Genomic DNA, 15,816 nt, shown 5'->3' with positions numbered 1-15,816 from the left:
CTACTCGTTTGTGTTATTCTTGTCATGTACGAAAAAATCGTAAAATGGATGTTCCAAGTGATTTGATCTATAATCATGAGTCTTGTGAATGCTTAAGAGTACGCAGCCAATTGTTAATATACCAGATATTAATTAATTATATAAATTTATAGGGAATTTTAAACTATTCAAAAGACATTCGTCCTATAATAAGGCGTGTAGCGGAAGTGCGGTAATCGACCTACACAATGAAAACTTAGTTCTTATCCCGAAATCAAGTGCCGCTCATAATCATACAGGTAATGAAAGTTTAAAAAATAAAATGAAAATTATAAATGAAATAAATAAACAATGGAAATGTGTCAGTAAAAAGAAGCGGCATACGCGAAGTTTTCAATGAAGTATGTTCAAGGAATTTTGAGAAAATCCCCGACACTAGTGACAAGAATTTGCCACAAAGTAGCCAACATGCAGCTTTTTGTTCGTGGTTTGGACTCCGTTGAGACCCTTGATGTTTCCCAAATTGATACAATTGCCGGCGTTAAGGCTCAATTGACCCAATTGAAGGGAATCACCGAAAAGTTCGTCCTTAACTGTGAAGGAAACGCTTTGGAGAACGATGCCTGCGTTAGCAGCTTGTCATCATTTAAATTGGATGTCACCGTACCACTTCTCGGAGGTAAAGTGCACGGTTCTTTAGCTCGTGCCGGTAAGGTCAAGGGACAAACTCCCAAAGTTGAGAAACAAGAAAAGAGGAAGAAGACCGGTCGCGCATAGAGGAGGATTCAGTACAACAGACGTTTCGTCAACTTCGTGCACGGATTCGGTCGTCGTCGTGGTCCAAATGCTTACTCTTCTTAGAGTATGTCCCAAATTTATTAATCTTTTTTATGAATAATAAACAAAACATTTTATAAAAAAAACCCTTTACAGGTAAGCTTCTAATTTAGTTCAAGTGACATAAGAGTTTTTTATTTGTTTGCCAAATGATTCCAATATACTGTAGCCATTTTTATTATACGGTTCAATCTGGAAAAGTAAGACGGCAGAATTAACACCAATAATATCAAATCTAATTCAACTCAAATTAAAAATATCAAAGCTATTAGTTTCCTCTTTGAATCTTTAGCTTTGGAAATGTACAATATAACGTTTGTAAGTGACATAAGACCAAATTGGCCTTAAGTCATTTTAGAAATTTGGCCTTATGACGCTTTCGAAAAGTGTCAAATTCTGAAATTTGGTCAAATGTGACTTGCCCTTATGTCACATCACCCTTTAGCTTATCTGCCAAATTCTATGATAGGGATGATTCATAAACTGACATTCTGTTGCCAAGAGAAATAAATACAAGCTTCAGCTAAAGTGGGACACAGTCCAGCCATCTTTCTTAACCTCAAAGAAAATTAAATTTCAATATAGGAAAAAAAAATATTGCTTGCTAAAATAATTTAATGTGAAAGCAGAACTCACATCAGGAAAGTTCAAACATTTACTCGTATAATTTCTCTTTCATTTCCGAGAAAACATGCAATAAATAAAACAACAAAAAACATAAACCCTACCACCTGTCTCGTGGAGATCAATAGCGGTAAGATCGCTTAACTATTGCTCGGCTTCCAGCGACGACGACGGCGGCGGCGGAGCAGCCACAGCGACGAGTACATTCAAACAGCCATTTGGTTACCTTTGGTTTAACAATGAGTCAATTATGTTTTGGTCAACCCGGAGTCGGCAGCAGCAAGCGAGGCGATAAAGACCGCGACGAAGACGAAGAAGACGACGAAGCACGCCGATAACCTCTCTCGCGACCCATCATTTCTACCTTAAGGCAAAGTGCAGTACAATACAGTACGCAATCAGCTTTTTTGCAACAACCAGTTCATGCCACATATTTGCCAATATTCACATTCATTCGCGAAAAAAACTTTCTCAAAAAATAAAACGCATTTCCTCGTTACCTACTCCACCGATGACCACCATCGCATCGCACGACATAACCCCATTGATCGATTGGCAAGTGTCCCATTCTCCGAAAAAGGTTTTTCGCGTGGCTTAGTTTTGAGACATTCCACCAACCGACAACGAAAATGATGACGAACACCGCACCGCGCCGCGCCGGGTACCATATGATTGGCATTTGAGAAATGATTTTCGCTTAAGAAGCGATGTACCGTATAACATAGAGCTTAAAGGCATCATCGAGCTCAAGACTGAATTTTCGGGGGGCCAAATTATGCAAGACACGAAAAAAGTCACGGATCAGGATGGAAGCTCTCCCCCAGTCGAAATCATGTGACATGGTTGTATTCTTGCAGAAGACAGCGATGGGCATATTCAGTATTTTTGTAACCAGTTTGTTCGGCGATCATCGACGAGCAAAGACGACACCACAATGGACAAAGAAGACGGCATAGCTTTACCGGTTCGTAAACCATCAGGCTAGGCCTCTGGTTGGTATAGACATCGTGGAACTTGGATTTGTATCTTCTTTTTGGGTGGAGCAGCGATTAACATGTTTATACGATTCAACGAAGACCAAGACGACCAAAGACTTCGACGACGACGACTACGATGATGACGATGACCAGTTGTTGGTGCTGCTTTATTATGGTCCAACTTGAGAGGCGCACACACCTGTTCTGTAAGGTTGTTGTTTTAAGCGAGTCGCGATCGCGAGTGCACAATGAACATTATGTAGTTACGCGGTGTCTTGAAATAGGTTTAGATATATAATACTCCGCAAATGTGAATAATGTTTTTTAAAGCTCGATAGGATTTTGACCCATTGGAATGCGGACGGTCTACTGTGAGGTACCTATAGCTATACTGTAACCAACTTTTTATGCCAACTTGTGGGCGAGGCGGCGCAGATCAGTTTAGAAAAAAAGAACGAATATGTTTCTTAATTAGAGGAGTGTACAAGGGGTGTTCTTAATTTTTGGAAACTAGTGTCATAATGTGACGAAATTTTGCAAAAAAAACTTGGTTTCTTAAATGATGCAAGGTTGCAGTAATTCGCCAAAAAGATTTATTTTTTAAAGGAATTTTAAACTTTCATAATTGGGCTAAGCTTGGTCAAATAGTGACAGTATGTTCTGTTTCATCACAAAATACTTCTTTATAAGATAAAATTGTTCTGAATTCGAATCTCACATCTAAATTTTTCTATCACATCAGGTTTTTAAAATATGTCCCTTTAAGAATACCGCAGACAGCCAAAAAATGGTGTTTTTAAGTATAAACATTTGATTTTGCAAAAATACAATTTTTTGTCTTTAAGATACAATTTCATCATGTCAGTATTTCACTCAAATTTTAGCAATTCTAATGACTTATGAGTTGAGTTATGCTATGAGTCTTCATTTGACTTTATAGGAAGTTTTGAGAAATCTTGAATTTAAATGTTTTTGAGTTAGTTTTTAGTAAATAAATTAGGTAGCGCAAAAGTCCATGAAGAACCAGGGCCTACGAATAATATTGTCAGAGATGGAAGGGTAAGCTAGTTTTTAGTGCCTATTTCAAATCTGGACTTTCATTTTAACTATCTGCTCAAATTAGAAAAATACCCGTTTTTGACACAATTTTTACATTTTGAAGTATATTTCAAGAACTTGATGTTGTAGATTTTTTTATACCTGAAATTCGTTACAAAACCAAAATAACTATAAAACCTTTTCGGCCTATTTTTCTTAAAAAATGTTTCAGCGTAAATGATTCACCGTTTCTTTAAGATTTATAGGAGACAGGTTAAATCTTACAATTTTTGTAATCTGGATAAATAATTAAAAAATTAAAGTTCAACGTTTAACACTCTCAGACTTTGTTTCTGATTTCATTCTCATTAAAGTTGGCTTTCACCTTTCTAAGGTACCCAAAAAAACTAAAGCATCAAATATTCCTTAACGAAGAAGTATACCCACTAGCGAGGTATACTTTCAGAAAGATTGCAACTTCAAGTCATGGAAAACTTAAAAATCTGATAGCTCTGCGAGCTCTGAGATAAAATAGAAACCTGATTTAAATAAGAATATACAGATTTTCTGGTTTACTGCTTATGTCAAATTTTGATAAATCGCAAGTTTTGTCAATTTGATTTATTTTATACAAACTTAATAGGAGTTTAGACTAGAGAGCACAGAAATGAAAAGTAGGGAAACAGATCTTATTGTTTTTAAATGCTAAGATGTGTGTAGAATTTAACTAGGGGTCACTTGCGTATAGCTATTTCTAGTAGTAGGACTTAAAAAGCTGGTTTTATTTTCAAACTTTCTGACTTTAAAATTAAAGGAATTTTATCATCTTTTCTAAAATCCGTATGGCTACTACTACCGCATTGGTTTACTTAAAGGGGTTTCTCATCCATAAATATTTCCTGTTATTCAACCTAGACAAATTTTCAAATTCTGAAAAAAATTTTTTCTAAATAATTAGACTGCAATGTTTTTTTTACTTCTAAGTATAACAATTCCTTAAACGCTATGATAGAATATAGGTATCTGCGAGCACTCACGCATTTGGCATACTTTTCTAATAATGCATTCAGGCTTAAGAAGGTAATTCACTTATTCAATATTCTTTATGAGTGGATGTCATATTATGTATCTAGGAACTCCTCTAGTTTGTTTTTATTATTATTTTTTCAAACGCAAGAAATTAAGATTCAAGACACCCGCGTAAGTGTAAGATTAAAATTCTTATTCAAGCTCTCGTAAGAAGTTGAGTCAATATAAAAATAGGTACAAAAAGAAAAACATACAAAAATACCACAATTTGTATGGTAAATCTAAAATAAGTCCAAGACCCAGATTGAAAAATTTAGTTTATCAAAATCTTAGAAAGAAAATTGAAACCTTGAAAAACGAACTATGATTGTTATCATGTTGACCTTGATTGACATTCTTAATGTGTGTGTTGAATTTGCAGTTTTTACTAGCCATTTGACATATTAACTTAGGCCCCTTTTATTTCTTAAAAGGTCCAGCTTTTAATACCCTTGACTCATAAACGGACTAAATTTGACTGATGGCATCGATCAATCCGATTTTAGCGATTATACCTATTGCCATTGAAGGTGATGGCCTGGCCAGCATGATTTTCGAAGAAGTACATACCGATCACCAGCCCCAAATCCAAAACAATTATTAAATTTATTTGAATGCGTGAATTAGTATCGTCCCCAACCCGGCAATGTTGGTTATTCTCCATACTCTCCAGTTAAAGAAAGAGCTCCTACGAGAACCGTTGGGCAATACGAGAAAGCCAACTGGAGGCTCAATAATTACTTCAGGATCTTTAACAGGTCACTATGCTTCCTCGATAGTGACGTTGACGCCAGCGCTGATATGATCAAAAATTTGATTCTCCTGGGAAAGAGAACTTTTATCCCAAATAGTGTTAAAAGCATCAGACCTAAGGAAAACGCATGGTTCGATGCGAGCTGTAAAGAGGTTATTGGGGTTAAGAAAGTAAGTTTCTGTTGTTTTAAAGCCTATCCAACTGAGGAAAACCGGAATAAGTTCAAGCAAGCCAGGAAGGCCTGCAACGCCCATATTCGACGGACCAAATTTTTACATGACCAAAAATTACAGCAAAAAATACTGCAATGTCCCAAAGGCAATATGAGGAATTCTTCCTCTTCCTCGGTTCTAACGCTCGTTGTGAATGACACTCCATTTGTTAGCTCTTTAGAGAAAGCAAATCTCTTTGCTAGGTAGTTCGCAGTTAATGATTCTATGGGGAAAATCTCGCAAATCGCACTCGTACTGTAGCGAGAGTCCTAAAAGATCTTAACATACATAAATCTACTGGTCCGGATGGTATCCCCGCTATTGTTCTGAAGAGGTGTTCTTCATCGCTGGCAAAACCACTGCGTAAGCTTTTTCATCTGTCCTACTCCTCCGAGAGGATGGAAAACCGCATTTGTCGAGCCTATTTCCAAAAATGGCGAATCTTCCTCACCGTCTAATTATCGACCGATTGCACTTACGTCCCTTCTTTCCAAGGTCATGGAAACGCTGATTAATTATCAGCTCAAGAAATATCTTGAAGAACGGAAGCTTCTTAATGACCGACAGTATGGCTTTCGTAGCAATAGGTCTACTGGTGATCTCATTGTTCATCTCACCGAACAGTGGAACAAATCTTTAAATAGTTTTGGAGAAAGTAAGATTAGATATTTCAAAATCATTTGATGGGTTTGGCATCAGGCTCTCTTATCGAAAATGCGTGCTTTCGTTTTTCATGAATCCCTCCTTCATTGGATTAGTAATTACCTTTCGAATCGTTCAATACAAGTTGTATTGGATGGATTCAAGTCTGAAAACCACAAAATAAATGCTGGTGTGCCTCAGGGCTCTGTTTTATCTCCAACACGCTTTCTCATTTTATGCAATACATTGTTTCGGTGACGATAGTACTCCTAGCTTTTAATATTCGTTTTCAGATTCACACCCTTCTTCGGATGTGGAACTGCAACGACAAAATATGATAAGCTCATTAAATTCCGATCTAAACAGCAGTGTACAATAGGGAATAAGAAACCGAGTGTAATTTAATGCTTCGAAAACGCAATGCTGTCTTGTATCGTTAAAGCGTCATTATCCATAAATGGCACTTGCATCGAGGAAACTGAACTTCTCGATATTCTCGGTATGTGTATCACCAACCACCTTTTGTGGAACGATCACATACGCGATGTCGCCAAAAATGCCGCTAGATATTTGGGTTTTCTAAGGCGATGCAAGAAGTTTTTCTCCCCCTCTGATCTGGCTGTTATTTACAAGACTTATATACGTCAAAAGCTTGAGTATAACCCCCATATCTGGGCTGGTGCTCCTGCAACTTGCTTAAACCTCTTGGATAGTATTGAATGTAGAGCATTTAGATTGATTGGTGATATTACCATCATAAGATCATTGACGTCACTTGAACATCGTCAAAATGTTTCTTGTCTCACCCTCTTTTACCGTTATTTTAATGGTGTATGCTCTAGAGAAATAGCCAGCTGCATTCCTACCCTTAAACAGTTCAACCGTAATACTCGGGCTTCTAGGAATGCTCATCAATATACCCTCGAGCCCAACTTCGTTCGTACTGTCAAGTTCAGAGATTCGTTCCTTAGCCGTACTATGCGAATGTGGAATGCCTTGCCGCACTCTGTGTTTCCCAGCTATTGCAATATTCAGGAATTCAAAACCAATGTGCACCGACATCTCCTTTCAAACCGTCTCTCCCTTTCCTAGTGCTCACACTGTATCTACAAATTAAGGGTAATATATCCCTTTGAGTGTGCGCTTATTATTTAAAAAAAAATGCCTCACCGGTGAAGATAATTTTTCGACCAAAATTAACATTCCATTAGTGAACATACGACGATGCGTAGGGTTGGTTAGTTTCAGCTCCTGGGTCAATTAGATTTTGTATGGGTTCATGCTTAAACGCGGCCCAAAATTACCCTTGTGGTACGCAGGTCAAGTTCTTGTGATCGACGACGTCGATGAGAAATTGACTACCATTCTGCTACACACTTTCACAAACATTTCCATGACGTACGAGTGGTTTCTGATTGTGCACTGAACCAGTGGACTCGAATTAAGACACCAAACGTTGAATAGTCAATTTGGTAGGGCGATTATGTACAACATTAAAAAGGGTGCAACGCGCACATCGTGGCTACTAGAGAACACCAATTTTGATAATAAAGTTTTATCATTTACAAGTGCACACTATAATTTGCCATGAAATTGAAAGAAAATAAAAGTAGCAACATTTTCACCAAGAGCTGTCAAAATATACCCGTCCTTATTGGAAAACCCTTAATAAAATTTGATTTTTACTGCACAATAAAATCTATTAAGAACTAGCACCGAAATCAAAAAACAACTTACGAGTTAAGAAATAACCCCGATGACCCAAAATCTTCTCCTTGTGTGAGGCTTTTGAAAATTCAGTGACACTTCAGGTAAACAAATGATGTGCATATCAAAACCATCATTAAAACTTTCTGCTGTAGAACTTGTTATACCTAATACCCCTGGTAACTCTTACACAAAACAACATACCAATTGGTTTGGTTCTTTCATTGCTGAAAAAAACCGTTTCCGATTCCAGTAACTTAGACACGAACCATTTCTCATACAAAACCGCAAAACTACGATATAAGCTTAATATCGTATCAAAAACATTTTCATCTCGAAATAAATAAATTATTCGTTGGTTAGAATTTATTTGAATGTAATTTAAAAAGAAAACGAGTTTCTATTTGTTTAAAATAAAAAAAGAACGTACTTTATATATGAAAATCATAGTAATCGTTTAGGCAGAAACTTTTAGGGCGACCACTTTCCGCGTTATTGGCGTTGGTGTCGCAAAGTGGAGAGATTCACGGAAGCCAGAGGAAAATATTATTTGCATTCCTAGCAGCTGGCAGAGTTATAGGGATATGGTTTTCAAACAGTGCTTACTTGCAAATTCAAGATTCAATAGGATGTTCTGAAAGACCCAAAACGCGAAGTAGTATATGAAAAACGACCGTCGAAGAAGACAGCCGTTTTGTACGGATAAGCGAAGTTGAGCCTTTTGCGTCATCGTTTGAAATCTAGGCTTTAAGGATTGTAGAGCAGTGATAATTCGGAGACGACTGTTAGAGGCAAAGTTGTAGGCTCGAAGTCCACGAAAAGTTGCGCTATTAAAAAATAAAAACATTTTAAATACGTATCCACTTTGCGAAAAATCGGAGAAATGGCGTAATATATTATGGACTATTGAGAACAAATTTGTCCTCTTTGGTGGTACTGGATTTTGACAAAAACTTAGACGTTCACCCAATATAGAGTAAGTTCCAAAATATACAAAAAACAGTTAAACAGGAAGGGTCGAACACTTAAGTTTGGGCCTCTTTTTCTTACTCCGATATAGGCCAAATACATTAAATCTAAGGTTTATTTTATTATTGAGCAACGGGCCTACGTTAATATTTTGAAGAGAAGTATGCTATCTTAATGCTCTTATGAAATACCAATTGAGCGTTGTGAGACTTTGGTGTATTCAATGCAGCTTCGGGTACGTCGGTTTAAAGCTGTTATTGACAATAAAGGTTACCCTGCAATATATTGAACTGAATTAAAGGGACCAAAGAGCACACCAAACATTGAGTTTTTGTGGATGTTATGGTCTCTCTTCAATTTGCTTCGTCGCTGAGGAAAATTTTATTTCGCTTGTTTTTCAAGCACCCAGTCGACGTATCCACGGCCGGCGTTCTGAATGTTCAGCTGGATTCAGTTGTTGTGTCAGTTGGACTTTATATAGATGTAGGTGTAGGTCCAAATGCCAAATACCCAATATCAATCGACACATTAGGGTCTTCGGCAACACTTTCACTTACACCAGCGATATTTTTGGTGGTACAAGCGAAACGATGAAGCACAGGCCTTACAATATCTGTAACCAATCCGTCTCTTCAAAATTTGGCCAATTGCTTGCGTACTTAGGCGACTATATAAACCATAAACTCCTCTTTAAGCACGATTTGTGGGTGTGGCAAAATCACCGTTTTTGTAGTAGGTTTTAACAATTTTGATGCGTTGTGCGATACTAAAGCGGTGGATTTTCGTAAATGTCAGTCTTTCAACCGAAACATAAGTTCACAAAAAACATCTGGCCTACACTCGATTTAAAGCGCTCAAGGTGCTTGCTATTTCTAAGAAGATTGCATAAAATCTCGGTAATCAGTGTCATAACCGGGTACTGTCTAATAGAGAAGCGCGAAAAGCGGTTAAGCGTATCCTCAAATGACTTTTGCACAAGATGTATGGATGAGGAAACAGTGATTCACCTAATATGTACATGGATGGCCTGCTCTAGCTCAAAAACGAAAAGAATTACCAAGGAGAATTCTTCTGTAACGATCTAAATCATATTCAAATAATTAGGCTCTCACGTTTCGTAAGGGACTCAAACTTGTTTTAGTGAGCTTAGAAGAAAACCTCAGGATTCATGAGGTATCACAATGGGCTATTAAACTATCCTAAGTGTCCTTCTCCATCACCGACAACCACTTTAACTTAACCTAACTTAGAAGTACTCGTGGCGTGAATGTCAATTTGAGTAAGGCTCTCATGCCAGAGGTTAATCTATGCATGTTAAGTTTTATTTCACGGGTAATACTCTTCTGAGGAATTGACAAATCCTCTAAGACTTGTTATAAAAAGATGGTCCCCTCAATCCCTGACAACACTACTCGCATAAGGGAATTGTTGAAAGTTGTAAGTCAATAGGCCCTTGTCTTCAACTGTAAGTTTTAATTTATTAACTTCGCCTAGGAAGTTATTGTAATGGGTCTGATTTGTCGAATTGAAAATGTTGACATTTCTCCATGTTTCAAGGTCCCTAAAGTCGAAATAAAAGATTTTTAGAAAGATGTCTGTGCGTGCGTGTGTACGTTCGCGACGTTTTTTTAACAGTTATTTTTATAAAAATAAAAACATTACTCAAAGTTGGTAAAAATTGAATTTCGACTCTCTTTTCAAAACTTGAGATTATGGCTTCCAACTAATTTTAACTTATAAGAAATATTGTTTTCAACATTCGGAAAAATTTTTGAGAAAAATCGAATTGACAGTTTTTTTACAAAAAATAAAAACCTAAACAAAAAAATTAATAAAAGTTTGTAAAAATTAATTTTCAAACGATAAAAATATTGGCTTCAAACAATTTTTATCTCACAGAAAATATTGTTTTCGATATTTAGTATTTTTTTTTTATAAAAATCAAACAGTCCGTTTTTTCATTAAAAAATCTACAAAAAATAGTACTCAAATTTGGTAAAAATTGATGTTTGGCTTTTAATATCTCAAAAATTAATTTCATTCATCCAATTTTTTAAAAATTTAAGAAATACTACTAAAATTGGTAAAAATTTGTTTTCGACTAAAAACCTATTCAACAAAACTAGATTTTAAAACTAAACTATTTCTTTACATGAAATATATTGTTGCTAATTTTAAAATTCTTAAGAATAAGCTTTTAAGCAAGACAAATAGACAGATGGGATGATAAGTTATCAGTGTTGGTCGCATCAAAGCCTTTATTTATTTTTGATCTTAAAACGATGTCAAAATTGTAAAAATAAAAATTGGCTGACATTAATGTGTACAAATGTTCACTTGAGTAAAAATTTTAAAGGTCCTCATCATAATTTAATTTTATCTTTTCTAAATTGTGTAATTTTTAGAGAATATTGGTTTCCGAGCAAACAACCACTCATAAGCTTCCACATCTTATTTCGAAACCAACAAATGTTAAAACATTTTTTTATTTTTAAGATTGGTCAATCAAAATCTATGTAACATCTAATAACTGTTATTATTTATTTTTCCTGTGCCTATTTGGGCCAGCAAATTAAAATATCCCCATAGAAAATTCATAGTCGAAGCTGCGAGGAGCTCCCGAAAGGCGTCGCGGAACAACAATTTGCTGCAACTTTAGCATAGTCATGGATATTATTGAATTCCTCATCGCTCAACGACCACAACATCAACATCAATTGCATCTTTTTGGACATAAAATCTATCTTTTTTAAGAGTCTCATGGGAGAGTATGATACCTGCAATTAAGTAAATATATAAATATAAATTCGAATGGGTGAATTACCCCGAAAAACCAGCTCTTGCTTTATTTTGCTGGCATTTTTCTTAAAACCTTTTTTTAAAAAACAAACTAGAAAATATCTACATTCATTCAATACTTCCATTGATCTATGATGATGTTTGATGTTGATGTATTATAATGGAATATGAATTTTTCCTCCACCAAAGAATTTGCAGAAACCACCATAGCTATGACCATTAGCTTCCAGCAGCAGCAACTGGTAGTGGTAGCACCATCAGCCATATCAGCCTCGCTCGTCTGTCGTGGAAATCTGTAACGGACGAATCGTGCGGACCATTAAATATTGGTCTTTTCCTTGGAACGTATATCAACAGCATCTTCGTCGTGGTCGCGTTGGCTGTTTGCCGTTGGAGATTTTGTATTTTATTATTGTTTTCCCTCCGCTATAACATAGCATCGAGAAGAGTCGAGTAGCGTCGCCGTCGCGTCCATAAGTTTTTCTCGCCGATGTCGATCTTGAAATTCGGAGAAAAAGTTGTTTTATCTTATTTTATTTGCATTTTTTTTTCGCAAAGTCAACATGAATTTCTTGAAAAACTAGTGAAGTGGCAGTGGCACAGTTTCTAAGTGAATTTTAAATAAAAATTTACTATCGAGTCAAAAAGAGCATTAAAGGTCTCGCCTTTATATGCAACTTCAATTTAAGGTCATCCCATTCAAGGTGAGTGCACCTAAAGCACCTATAATAGTAATGCAATGCTAATTCTTATGAACTTTTGTTGATGTTTTGAAAAAAAAAAATGAATTTCAACTCAACTCCATAGATGATCTTAAGGTGACAAAAATATGTCTAGAAATACGATTTGAGAAAGAAATGTGCATTTTAAATTATTTGTACATACTCGTATGTAGATAGGGTGAAAGTTTAAGTGGAATATTTGATAATTGTAAAATATATACTTTATGACCTCCGATTAGAGTGCTTTCAATAAATTTTTATTTACAGAATTATTTGACAGTTGATGTGTTGCCGTAAACTAGATTATTTTAACTTACTTTCATTGAACCAAAATCTTAAATTTGTCATTACGGTAGACTTGAAAATTAAGTTTCATTTAAAACTGTGGATTTTAGTTCAAGCTTATTTATTTTTCAAAAAATATATAGCTGCAATTTTTGAGAACTCGATTTATACTTGCCCAGGCAGTATTACTGTACAAATAAAGTGAGACTTACAGATCAAACCTTTTCCGACATATTATCGTTATTTATCGTTAGCGATATTTTCAACAAAAAAGAAAACGTAATTATTAAAATTTGCTGGTAACTGAAGCCTTGAAGGCTATTTTCATGTCTTAAGTAATAATATTCAATATACTGGCTAAATGTATAAGTGGTTTGAAAGAAAAAGATAAAACCAAAACCCTTTGACAGAAGCAGGAATATGGGGACACAAAAGTTTTATAAGTTTCGAATACCTCCATTTTGTTGCATTTTGATAAGTAGAATAATGTTCCGTCAAATCATTTAGTTTGATATGATCTTTAGCTTCCATCTCTGCTCAAAGTTTTGAGTTCTTAGAAGAGAAAAAAGAAACAATTTTTTGAAATAAGAAATGTTGATTTCACATCATTTTGATACATGAGCTTAGTTAGTTTAAGGAAAATATCTAATGTTAAAAATAAAAACTTTAAAATCTGTACATATAAAAGCCTATAAGGCCCATTTACACTGAACCAAAAGATTTCAGCCCATAAGCCTGTCTCCTTTTCTTTTAAGGACTTAAGGAAGATTAGTAGGAACGTACATTCGACAAAAACTAAATGATAACGCTTAACATATGAAAGACATATCAGTTGATACTGCACTTCATGAAGTAGCCACACTAGGGCTGGCTGTATGAAAAGCGTGCTCAAAATGCAAAATTGAGAATAACGGTTTCCTGCAATTATTTTTTTTTGTTGCAGTGTTAACATAATTTTCTAACAATCTGTAAAACTTTGAAGGTCGGAAAGGCAGCAGGCTGCTAGAAAACAAGCGGTAAAGTTGAGTTTTGGTAAATAAAAAGATCTGTTGAGCTCTTATCGGTCAATTTAAAATAAAAAAATCAGTGGGTTTAAAAAAAATGTCATCGATTAATTAAGGTCAGTAGATAAGGAAAAAGTGTTTATATGAACATAAATAATAAAACTCGCCGAAAAAAAATAAAAAGGGCAAATATCCATATAAAATGTTTAAAACACTTTTTTTCTAACTTGCAATAGAGGCTTTTGAAACTGAGTATGTAAACTTATAATATAGATCACACGTTGAAAACAAAAGTGCCACTAGAAACGTGTGCAAAAGTTACAAGAGTGAGTTCGGAGCTTATCAGACGATTTTATTTGATACTACAAGCCATATCAAGCGGCTTTAGTATCAACTCTGAAAAATTCAAAAATGACTGCCAAGACACTGCTTGTTTATATGTAGAATTATATCCGTGGATGCCAATGACCCCAACTGTACGCAAAATCTTTATTCATGGGTCTGAAATTATCAATAACGCTTTGTTACCAATTGGTAAGCTTAGCGAAAAGGTGCAAGAGACTAGGAATAAGGACTTTAAAACATACAGGAAATATTTTAGTAGAAAGACATCCAGAAAAGATAATATTACCGCTTGTTTAACTTATCTGAACCATTTATGAGTCATTTGCTCTTATTACCTGCTGTAAATAGAAAATCATTCGACATTAAATTGTTAATTTATTAGAAGAAGAACGTTAAAAAAATAAACCTTTCTTTATCTACATTGTAAAGCTACACTTTGTGATATATGTAAATATACTTTTTTTTAAATGAATTAATAAAAATATTGATTTATTAATGAATTGCATTTCCTTTTTATTACAACCGGCCCCAGTGTGAGCCGGTATAATTTAAAAATCAATTCACTTCTAAGAATATACCTAAGGACAGGCCCTATATAACGTCAACCTAGAACCAATGTTCTCAAACTGGATTGATGTTATGTTCAAAACAGGAATTGTAAATGCAGAGATGGGTGACAGCAAGATAAAAGTTAGGACATGTAGGGATATGTCCCATGCTCTGGTTATAAGTCCTTAAAGCAATATTGAAGGAATTAAGTGCATTTGGTTAAAAGGTCGTTGCATATGCAAAATACATCGTTATAATGGCTTCAGGGAAATTTATACCAACCCTTTGTAAATTTTTACAACAAGGTCTTAATATACTCAGTACCAGTAGTCATGCCATAAACCATTGCATGTATAGTTATTACAAATGTCATGAGCCCTAGGTACGTTTTTCTTGTTAGCCCCTATCAATTAATTATAGAAGGAAATTTTGGTCCAAAGCGCATTTCGTCTAATACAGTGTAGGTAATAGAAAAAGGCTTTCATAGACATTGGCACTCATTTTAAGCCGTACATAGATTTTAACCCAGAAGCACAAACGAAATTTCCCATAAGATAGGATTTTATGGAAAACAGGGTCATAAAATTAATCAAGTATCTGTCTTTACGGATGGTTCCAAAACGGGGGAGAGGGTAGGGTTTATCATCCTTTTATATTATCATCCCCTAGAAAAATCAACAAAGCTTCCAGTTTACTTCAGTGTCTTTCAAGCAGATACTAAGGTTATTTCTTTTTACAATTTAGAAGACAGAAGCATGGACATTGACAGCAAAGAAGCAATCAAGTCAATATCTAAAACTTGTCAAAACTGGCACAGAAATACCGAAGTGAGCTTCTTTAACTTAGCGAAGCCAACACGGTTACCCTCTTTTGGGTCGAAGAACACTGTGACCTTGACGGTAATAAAAAGGCAGACAAATTGAATAAAAACTGGTCAATGCTCAGTTCGAGCCATGTGGTATTAATGAGCAGGTAAATGAAAAAATTCATTAAAATCAAAAACGGTAGGTCTCATGAAACTTGTAGATTTTCTAGGTATCTATAACCTAAGATTTCCAAAAGTATATTAACATTCCTTTTGCAACTAGGTAGGCCTCAGCTGTCCCTACTTCTGTGTTCCAGAAATCTTTAATTGACACTACTGTACAAATAGATGATAATTTATTTCTATACTTGCGAGGCTGTACCTAGACTACCTTTAATTATTTTCAAATAAGGTTTTACAAAACTTACATTACTTGACTTAAAAAAATCTAATTTTGGACCATCTCTAAGCTTAGGTAAATTCTCAACCATATAAAAGAA

The 15,816-nt window shown here is 35.2% G+C and overlaps 1 pseudogene; it reads left to right on the top strand.

Annotated features, from left to right (window-relative positions):
- The first annotated feature begins 422 nt into the window (after window positions 1–422).
- LOC129943494 (FAU ubiquitin-like and ribosomal protein S30) lies at window positions 423–859 on the top strand (annotated as a pseudogene).
- The last annotated feature ends 14,957 nt before the right edge of the window (window positions 860–15,816 follow it).

The sequence above is a fragment of the Eupeodes corollae genome, chromosome 1 (assembly GCF_945859685.1).
Source record: "Eupeodes corollae chromosome 1, idEupCoro1.1, whole genome shotgun sequence".
In the NCBI taxonomy this organism is placed as follows: Eukaryota; Metazoa; Arthropoda; class Insecta; order Diptera; family Syrphidae; genus Eupeodes; species Eupeodes corollae.
Note: the sequence above shows the minus strand (reverse complement) of the source record. Positions and strands in the feature narration are given on the sequence as shown.